We start from the raw sequence: 9,384 nt of genomic DNA, 5'->3' as shown, positions 1-9,384 counted from the left end.
CAATCTGAAAAATCTCTATCCCATCCACACACTACTCCTTTCCCCTGCCGAGTGAGTCACGCCTACCCCGAAAGGGAAATGGCTTAATGGTATAATAATAATTAACAAAAAAGGTTTTTCTTTGAGAAAAATAACGACAATCATGCAAAAACCCCCACTTTTTTATTTAAAAAAGATATTAACAATTTTTATTTCTTGCATAATTAAAAAGAAATTTGGAAGGAATTGCATATTTGAATAAAATTATGAATCGTTCCAAAAAATACATGATCCGGCACTTTTTTGTAAGACTTATTTTTTTCAAAAATTGTATACTCCTTTTCAAAGATCTTTATTGAAAACCGAAGTTTAATTCCGTTCTATTATATTATTCACAACTTTCTTCTAACTGCAATTCATAATACAGTAGACAATTAGACATAATGTAAAAATTACAATGAACATGACAAGTCAAAACTGTCATCTAGGTATTTGAAGTTAAAGCGTTATAATGCTTAAAGCTTCTTGTTCTTCAAAAATCAATATATTACAATCAAGATTTTTTTCTTATTTCTTAAATATTGTAAACAGGAACAAAAGTTTCCATGAAATAAATAAGTGACGAAATTTTGTTATCAAATAATTTTTTTTAATGTGATAAGCCTTGATTATTTCTGCCGTCTTGGAGAAAAAAGTTACTCTCTAAAGTTTGACGTAAGGGTGATTTTCGCGTTGCAGCGTATACGTAAAGAAGACTCACGTCAAAACGAAGATAGTGAGTTTCTTCACATAAACAGCAGATTTGGCTTAACCCATTTTTCCCTCTCGACGGATTGTTCACACGTAAAAAAGTCGTGTCTACTAAAATGCAATATTTTTTTCTCGATGATTCAAATTATAGAAAAAGGTTTGAAAGTGTAAAATTAAAAATGTTAAAAGCATTGAAAAAATTCTTAATTTAAGAATCAAATCTTAAACAATTTAACATTTTAACATTGAAATTTAATTTGGTTTTGAGTATAAGGGTTTAATATCGTAAAATTGACAACTGTAAGCCTTCTAACTTGATTAGGCTTAAATTAATGGCCTCCAAAATCTGATAATACCCAAATACAAACATTTAGAATTCTGCATTTCAATTTTCAATTCAAAACTTACAAAATTAAATAATTTGATTTTATCAGATTATATACTTGAGGCATATTCAAAATTTTTAAAATATTCATACTTGAATTTTTACTTTATTAACTCTATGAAAAAGTTTCAAATAATACAATTCTTGAAATTTCTGTTTATAAAATTACTCAATTTTAATGTTTTAAATTGAAAATATATTAAAATCTTTCAATTTAAAATTCCTCTCCTTATAAAAATTTTTCGATTACAAAGGCTTTAAATTTATTCCAATTTTTCACGAGGTTTGACATCGAATAATCTGCTTTTTGCAGTTTTAAATTATTTATATCCCAAAGCTGAAAAAAATGTATTGCCAAATCATAGGTGATTTCATTTAAAACGATTAAAATTAAATAATTTGAATTGACAGGTTATACTCGAAGAATATTCGAAATTGTACAACTACTGAGATTTTGAATTTTAAATTTATAAACTAGTTTCTTTGAATAATTATTATTTTATTTTTACGCTTCTAAAAGAAAATATTTAGACTGTAATTTTAATTGTTTCCATTTCAAATTGCTCTCATTTAAAACCTTTTAATTTTAAAGGCTTTGAAGTTATAATCCAATTTTCGAAACTAAATAATTTTGAATGGAATAATTATTTAATTGCTAACATACTTCTAATTTGAAATAAAATTGTGGAATAATAAAATATTTCCATGCAAAATAGTTATGCTGAAGTTTAAATGCTTTCTTTTATATTTTGACATTGTCGACTTCTGAAAAGTTTCAAAACAAAAGTTTCCTGAGTTTTTTTTTAATTTAACAAATTGTTATAAAATTAAGGGCATTTTCTTAAATTTCTCCAGCTTATTTGAATGCTCTCCATCATTGAAGCCAAGAAAGAACCCATATATCTGTATTCAATTAAATTAAATTTAACCTTTAACGACAGTTTCATTTTTATTTAACTAGATTGTACTTAAATTTAACACCATTTAACACCATTCAACATCTACAATTTTAACCGAAATTTACTTAAATTTAACTAAATTTCGCTTAAATTTTGAATTTAAATAAAATGTATTCACTTTTTGAAATGATCTAAATTGTATTCAATCTTTAAATTTAGTTTTACAACATAATTTTAAAAATTGCACTACAATAAATCTTAAAGGACGAATAGAATTATTTTAATATAAATAGGTAATTCAGTGTTCATAACATTTTTGACGTACAGGCCGTATAGAGCCAGCCGACCGACTCAACTATTGCAAAGATTGCTATAGTGATGGCGAAGGCGAACGCGAGAAACAGAAAATTCCGTTCGGTTTGGAATTCAACAACTTTCGGTGTGCGCCCCGGCCCCGCCCCGCCCGCTAATGTGCTAGGACGACGCGGTTGCCATAGAAACGGTAAAAAGTTGAAGAGGGCAGCACCTCGATATAGTCGAAAATGTAGTTGGATATATATATCGGCCGTCCCCACCACTGACCCATGTCGTATCTAGGACCTAATATCTTTGGTGGTGCTGAACTGCGGATCAGTAGATTTGACCGATCCAGTCGCTATTCTGTACAGTTCCTGGATGCTGCAATTACGAATTATCATGTCACTTTAACGAATAATATAAAGAGATCTGAATTATGTTATCGGCGTAGACTACAGTTAAGACAGAATTATAAATTGTGAAAAAATATTGCTAAAAAATACTTAATAAATAAGCGCCCGGTTTTTTCTTATAAATATTTTCGGATATACTTATACTTATTGAAATGAATTTGCAACTGAGGATGGTGACATCAAGAACGACTTCTGAATACGCAACATCTTGCTCAATTCCGCAAACTAAAACTTTCTAGCGCTAACTTCTAGGTTAGCTTTTTATTTTTTATATTTTTTGTTAAGTATGATCTAGTCGATCGCGTGCATTGGCATCCTATCGTTAGGACGCCTCGATATATCATGAGATGCATAGAGAAATTGATGCCGCTTTGGAAAACCTGATTTACCATCTCATCCGGAAAAAATCGTGTGAAATTAACAGCGTCACCTTTCCGAGAGGTGTTTTTCAGGACGACACCGTGAGCCTTCTCCTTATTTACTTCACGTTATCGCCACTATTTCTTTTAATTCGCCATTTCGAAGGGTACTACTGCGCCAAACCTGGCAATCGAAAGCATGAGATCACTTATGTATTTTACATGGAACATCTTAAAAATCTATGTTAAGAATAAAGAACAGCTATATCTAGCTCTAGGGATTGTTGAGAAATACACTCGGAAGATTGGAAAGGAAAATTTAATGGCATCCCTAAAGACCCGAGTTCCTTGACTGAAGCGCTTCGCGATAACTTGGCGCTGGAGAGACCTATACATGCCTGGGTGTACCACAAAGTCGCATCCAGGACGCAATATAGATTAGGAATGCACTCCGATATAAATACAAACGTCTTATTTGACAGATCAGATCTTCCGAACTGTTTGCGAGGAACAGAGTATTTACAACAAACATGCTTGCCGTCCCACTATTACTTTATTCATGTGTAATATATTTCTATGGATGAAGACGTGACCCAGATCCTTCGATACCGGGTCACGAATAATTAACGCAAAGAAGAGTTTATGTACAAAAAAGCGGAAGAGACTGCTAAAAAAGTTGGTCCTGATTTCAATATCAGGGGTGAGCTAAATGTATCAAACGTTATCCATCTCGATTACTGACTCCCGTAGGCTCAGATCAAGAAGGCTCGAAAGAAAACCTTCTGTCTACAGCTCCTCGACAAGAGGGTGCACAGCAAACTGAGAAGCAGCACGTACCTGAAACTTCATGTTCTTGCGGATTGGTTTTGGTTTTGTTGCGGTTATACCCTGAACATTATTTTAAGCTGGTCGCCCTGATCATCTATGCATTTGGAGATGCCAAGCTACCTCTGGTGAATATCTTGCAAAATCATCTCTACATGACAATTAAGCGCTAAGACATGTACCAGCGGGAACAATTTGGGGGGGTCGTCCTTAGATCGCTTTGTGTCCTCAGAGTGCATGAGACTTTTGACGGATCGATATATTGAATCCATGACAGACTGTAAACACTTATCTCACGGTCGTGAGACGCTGATACGGCTGAAACCTGTCTGCGATTTCACCGGAATCGGATGCAATTTTGTAAAATGGCACCCGCTTCCGGCATAATCCTGCGGTTCTCCTTATGACAAACTTTTAAATATTTATAGTTCTGTCTACATTTTGGATGTCACCTGTCACTTGACCAAATCTTAGAGAAAAAAATCATATACCTTCCTTGCCGCTTAAATTTAGAAACAAAACTTTTGGTGTAGCATGCATAAAATACTAATCAACGAACACAAACGATGAAAAAAGGCCGATGACTTATCCAAAATGTAGGAACGAGTTTTAGTTTGGGACGACCGAAATGAGATATACCGATTTAAAGATGTTACTAATTAAACTGAAAGTATTAATTAAGGTTTATCTCATTTTTCACTTTGTTCTTATTGTGAATATGCAAGACCAGATAAACCTTCCGTAATGCTTATTATCTAATTCTATTTTTTAACTCGAGAGCTCATTTCACGTGGGCATGAGTTTAGCAGAAAAAGATGTCGCTAGGTCAGAAATATACGAGTAGGTCAATACGAAGGAGCGAAGCACTGTACGAGGATGAGTGATAGAATTAGAAAAGTAACTCTCGGTTACTGGCAACCCGAGCAACAACTATTTGTTGCTGCCCGAAAGCCGAAGGGAATGTCTGAAAGTACTTTCCGTAAAATTACCTGGAGAGATTACGAAAATATCCGTAGTGATTATTACATTGTTACTAAAATGATCCCTGTATTTATTATAAGACAGAACAAGGGATTCAGGTTCTCTTCTTTTGTTGCAGCAATCGTCATGAAGCTTCAAGGGGAACAATCCACAAGAATAAGTGGTTTGAGCGATGAAGATATAACATTCGAAACGATTAAAAGATATGCCCTTGCAGCTTTAAAAAAGGAGCGGTACACAGTAAGAGAAATAGCAGATGAAGGAGACACCATAGGTCTTCTAAAGGCAGAAATTTCAGATCAAGATTAAAAGTACTTAATCATACATAATTTTAGTCTTTTTTTTTAGAATTATTCCAATATTACAAGAAAACTAAATTTTATTATAATTTCAGTATTATTAAAAAATTTAATTTAGTTAAGAAGAATAAACTTTTATGTTGGCTATTTTTTTCATCTTGACTATTTTCTTCACCTTGACTACTTAACTCTAAAGCCCATAACAATAATTGTAAAAAAGCAAGTGATATCATTTACAAGAGTACATAGGTCCGTAAAAAATTTGTTTTATTTTTCTGTGACTTTCCTGCAGGTATGAGAGCGATGGTCGCGCGCTGTAGCCGCTTGTTCTCAACATTTGAAATATTTTTTAATTATTTTTGAAATTCATGTCGCCATTCGAACAAATTCTAATTAATCCGAAAAAATTCAAAGCAATTTTTCAATCCCTTTCAACCCTCCTGAATCCGCCTTTCAACTCCAAATTCAACCCAAATGGATTCGAGGCTTACTTATCACACGAATTGGAAACAAACTCTCAGACCGATGCCCAATCCAAATGAATCCAAGAGTCATCCCAAGTCAGTTTAAATATTTTAGATGCTCTCATGTTCGTGCGCTCAATCTAAATAGATGGGCAACCAATCCAAACCGAACATTCAATCCCTTTAAATCGCTGAGTGTACATAAATTTCAATCCGCACACATACTTTAATTCTTTCCAATCCATGCGTCCAATCCCCACTCGCTATTCAATTATTTTCAATTCTAAGAATCTATCCCCTTCTATACAATTTTTAAAATTCTGAAAGTTTTTATGTAGTTTTTAACGTTTTCTGGAAATCTGAAAATGTATCAAATTTCGTCAGTATTAATGCTAATTGTTTTTTTATAATTAATTTGTCTAGTTTTTGCGTGTGTCTCATTCTTTACGATGTAATTCGAAATTTGGATTTTTTCCTTTTAAAAATCTGTTGATTGGGTTAAATTGTGATTGTCAAGGTCCGCCCCTTATATAAATAACTTAAAGTTTGGTCGAGATCGTTTTCGATATAATTCAAAATTTTAATGATTGGTTTCAATTTTTAAAATATTTTTATTTGTTTGGTTTGGGATGTTTGAAAAAAGCCTTCGAAAAATCCTTAAAATTTATTTAGTTTTCACTCATCTCTGACCGTTTTCGAGATAATTCAAAGGAAAAATAAAAAAAATGTTTTAAATATCTAACGCCTTATATCGGACTGTACTGTGACTTACATTGGATGTCAATGGCTAACTCAATTGATAAATAGTTGGCAAAATGGTTAAATTTTAAATTTTTGGCAAAATTTTCAAAACTTCGAAATATAAGGATACTGTCTAAACTGTTTTTGAATATATTTTATGGATATCTAAACACAATCATTTTATTTACCTAAAAGAAATACATTTGAAATTGATGAACATGAGTCAGTAAAGTCTATTTGGTTATTCTTTGCCCGAACAACAGAGAATAGTATATGTTTATAATGTTCCTAAGTATTACACATACTATTGACATACTTCTGTATTTTTTTGAATATTATAGTTTATAGATAAATTTTATATTAATTTTATTTTTTGACATTTTAAAATATCAAATAATAAACAGATAGAAAAAGTTCTTTTTTCATTTGCTGTAATTAAAACTGTTAAATAAGCAGTTTAACGTTTATGAGCTGGTAAACTCAGTAAAGAACATTTTCCCCCCTCTCGCACAAATTTTTTTTTTATATGTTGGCATACCTTTAAACTGGAATTGAGAAACGTCACCTACTTTACATATATAATTTTATCAGAATTCTATATTTCGAACTTTTCAAGTTCGTCAAAAAAAGTTTTTTTTGTTATCTGGAAACTGTTATCTGGAAAATAGTAAACATATATATTTTTTTTGGTTTAAATTTTCACTTCTTATATCCACGCGCCCTACAATATTTTATAATCTCTCAATTTATAACGCGATATAATTTGTTTGAAAAATAAGACCCCCGAATATTTTTCCTACCATGTGGGTAACTTGAGACATTATAACCAGGGGTGCAATAACCCCGTTGTCCTGGATGTCAGGACACCCACACTTAAGTTGAAGACACCCACTGGCAATATGTATGGGGGTCCAAATTATTAGACTTATCAACAATAAAAAGGTTTGAATAGAAACTTTTTTTAACACTTAAAACAATGTAAAGTGGTATCGAATTTTTTAAATAGTTTTTATGTATAGGGCGGCTGCGATACCCACTGCCTTGTGACTTTTGTTGGGCCCCTGATTATAAAGTACCGCATGCATTTTTCAACAATATTTTAAATCTAAAAGTTGTTTCGGTATTGTTTGCAAACAGAATTGAGAAATCAAAAAAAAAAAAAAAAAAAAAGATGACACAACCGACGGAATCTAAGAGACTTAAGATGTTGGAGAGTTCATCAGGGCAAGAGGAAGAGCGGGAGCCTCGACAGCATAGAGGAAAGCAATTTCATGGCGAAGAAGTGAGCGATGATGACGAGGAGGAGGACTTTGTAGATTATGAAGCGAACTCTGACAAGGAAATGGTTGCAGATGAAGAGTATTCGAGTGAAGAAGTAGAGGACACCGAAAATAAAGAATACAGTGATGCGATTGATGAAGAAGAAGTAAGTGATGCAGGAAATGAAAATGATAGATGGGGTGAAGACAATCGAGAGGCAAATAGGGACAGTGATGGCGGGGAAAGAGAAAACAGCTTAATAACGGACAAAAAGCAGGAGGAGGAGGAAGAGGTCGCCGAGCTAACATTGTTCCAAGGCCTTGGAGAAAATTTAGGTATGCACGTTCATCTGCAGCACAAAGATGAGTTAAGAGCCATTGGTCATTTCTTGGTAATCTTTGCCCGAGTAGTGCAATATAACAGCACTTATGAAGAAATAATTGATCAATTAAAATGGATAAAAAAATCTTTTCGGCACATCAATATTGCCACAAAAAGGAGAATATTTGGAAAGTACTCGGCCGAGACAAATCAAACTTGTTTTGTCGTTTATACTGTTGCAAATGCCAAGAGAAGGTTGGTAAGGGTTCAAAACCAACTAGAAAGTGCCGTTGTGGTGAATGTGACCCAGAACTTCAGGAAACGAATTTGGCAGTCAGTGCGCTTACGTCCTCAGTTCCGTAATCTTCTGAAAGTGCACAACATGGCCGAATCATTACGCTACAAAATCACCAAGGTTAAAATAAATCCTGATGCAATGGAGGACATATACGACGGGGACAAATACAAAGAACTGAGTGAACGTGGAAATTTTGTGTCCAACCCTTACAATCTCTTTTTAAAATTACGGACCGATGGTGTTAAACTTACACGTTCATCTTCTGCAAATTGTTACCCGATTATTCTGGAGGTCAACGAATTATCACCTCATGCCCGGAAGAGGCATCATTTGTTGGGTGGAGTTTGGGTTGCAAACAAACAGCCAGTATATAATACTATACTTCTACCGATTGTTCGTGATCTGAAAAGATTGCGCGACGTTGGCATTTCCTGGAAACCTGATGGAGAAGCTGAGGTAACGACAAAGGTCTTTACGGTCATTTTCACGGCCGATTCTGTTGCAAGACCAGCTGCTTTGAGAATGAAGCAACATAACGGAAAAAATAGTTGCACTTTTTGTTGTGCTCCAGGACGAATAGTAGAGAGACGACGTGTCTACCTCGTAGAACCTACCGAAATGCGCACCGATGCTTCAATCCGTCGAGATGCATTGGCATCAGTTCAACAAAGAAAAGATGTAAACGGTGTAAAGGATATTCAGCTCTCGCGGCGATTCCGGAATTCGATCTTGTTGAAGGTGTGGTCGTTGACAGCTGCCATAACCCCTTTCTCGGGCTCGCGAAGCAACATTTTCAGCTTATAAGGGAAGATGTCAGCATGCGGTGGTAAATTGGGAATCCACAAAATCTAGCGACAATTGATCAGAGAATGAAGGATATCAAACCTCCTTCAAGAATCTCTAGACGACCTCGGAGCATAACAATGTATAAGCAGTGGAAAGCCTCGGAATGGCTTAATTGGCTATTATATTATGCACTTCCTTGCCTTGACGGATTTTTACAGCGGCGTTACCTTATACCAGGTGTATACATATGAAACCGGTATTGCCATTTAGCGGCCAGTAGGCACACTTGTAGGCACTGTCGGAACTTACCATTTGTGCTAATTGGCG

The 9,384-nt window shown here is 34.2% G+C and overlaps 1 long non-coding RNA gene across 1 annotated transcript in view; it reads left to right on the top strand.

Annotated features, from left to right (window-relative positions):
- LOC117173256 overlaps positions 1-9,384 on the top strand; it is an 83,942-nt gene that overhangs the window by 70,362 nt on the left and 4,196 nt on the right. The window contains exon 2 of the long non-coding RNA XR_004467147.1: positions 5,007-5,199. This is a non-coding gene — a long non-coding RNA (uncharacterized LOC117173256). The remainder of the gene's footprint in view (positions 1-5,006; positions 5,200-9,384) is intronic.

Source organism: Belonocnema kinseyi, chromosome 5 (assembly GCF_010883055.1).
Source record: "Belonocnema kinseyi isolate 2016_QV_RU_SX_M_011 chromosome 5, B_treatae_v1, whole genome shotgun sequence".
Taxonomy (NCBI): Eukaryota; Metazoa; Arthropoda; class Insecta; order Hymenoptera; family Cynipidae; genus Belonocnema; species Belonocnema kinseyi.
This window is presented reverse-complemented; position numbering and strand designations above follow the sequence as displayed.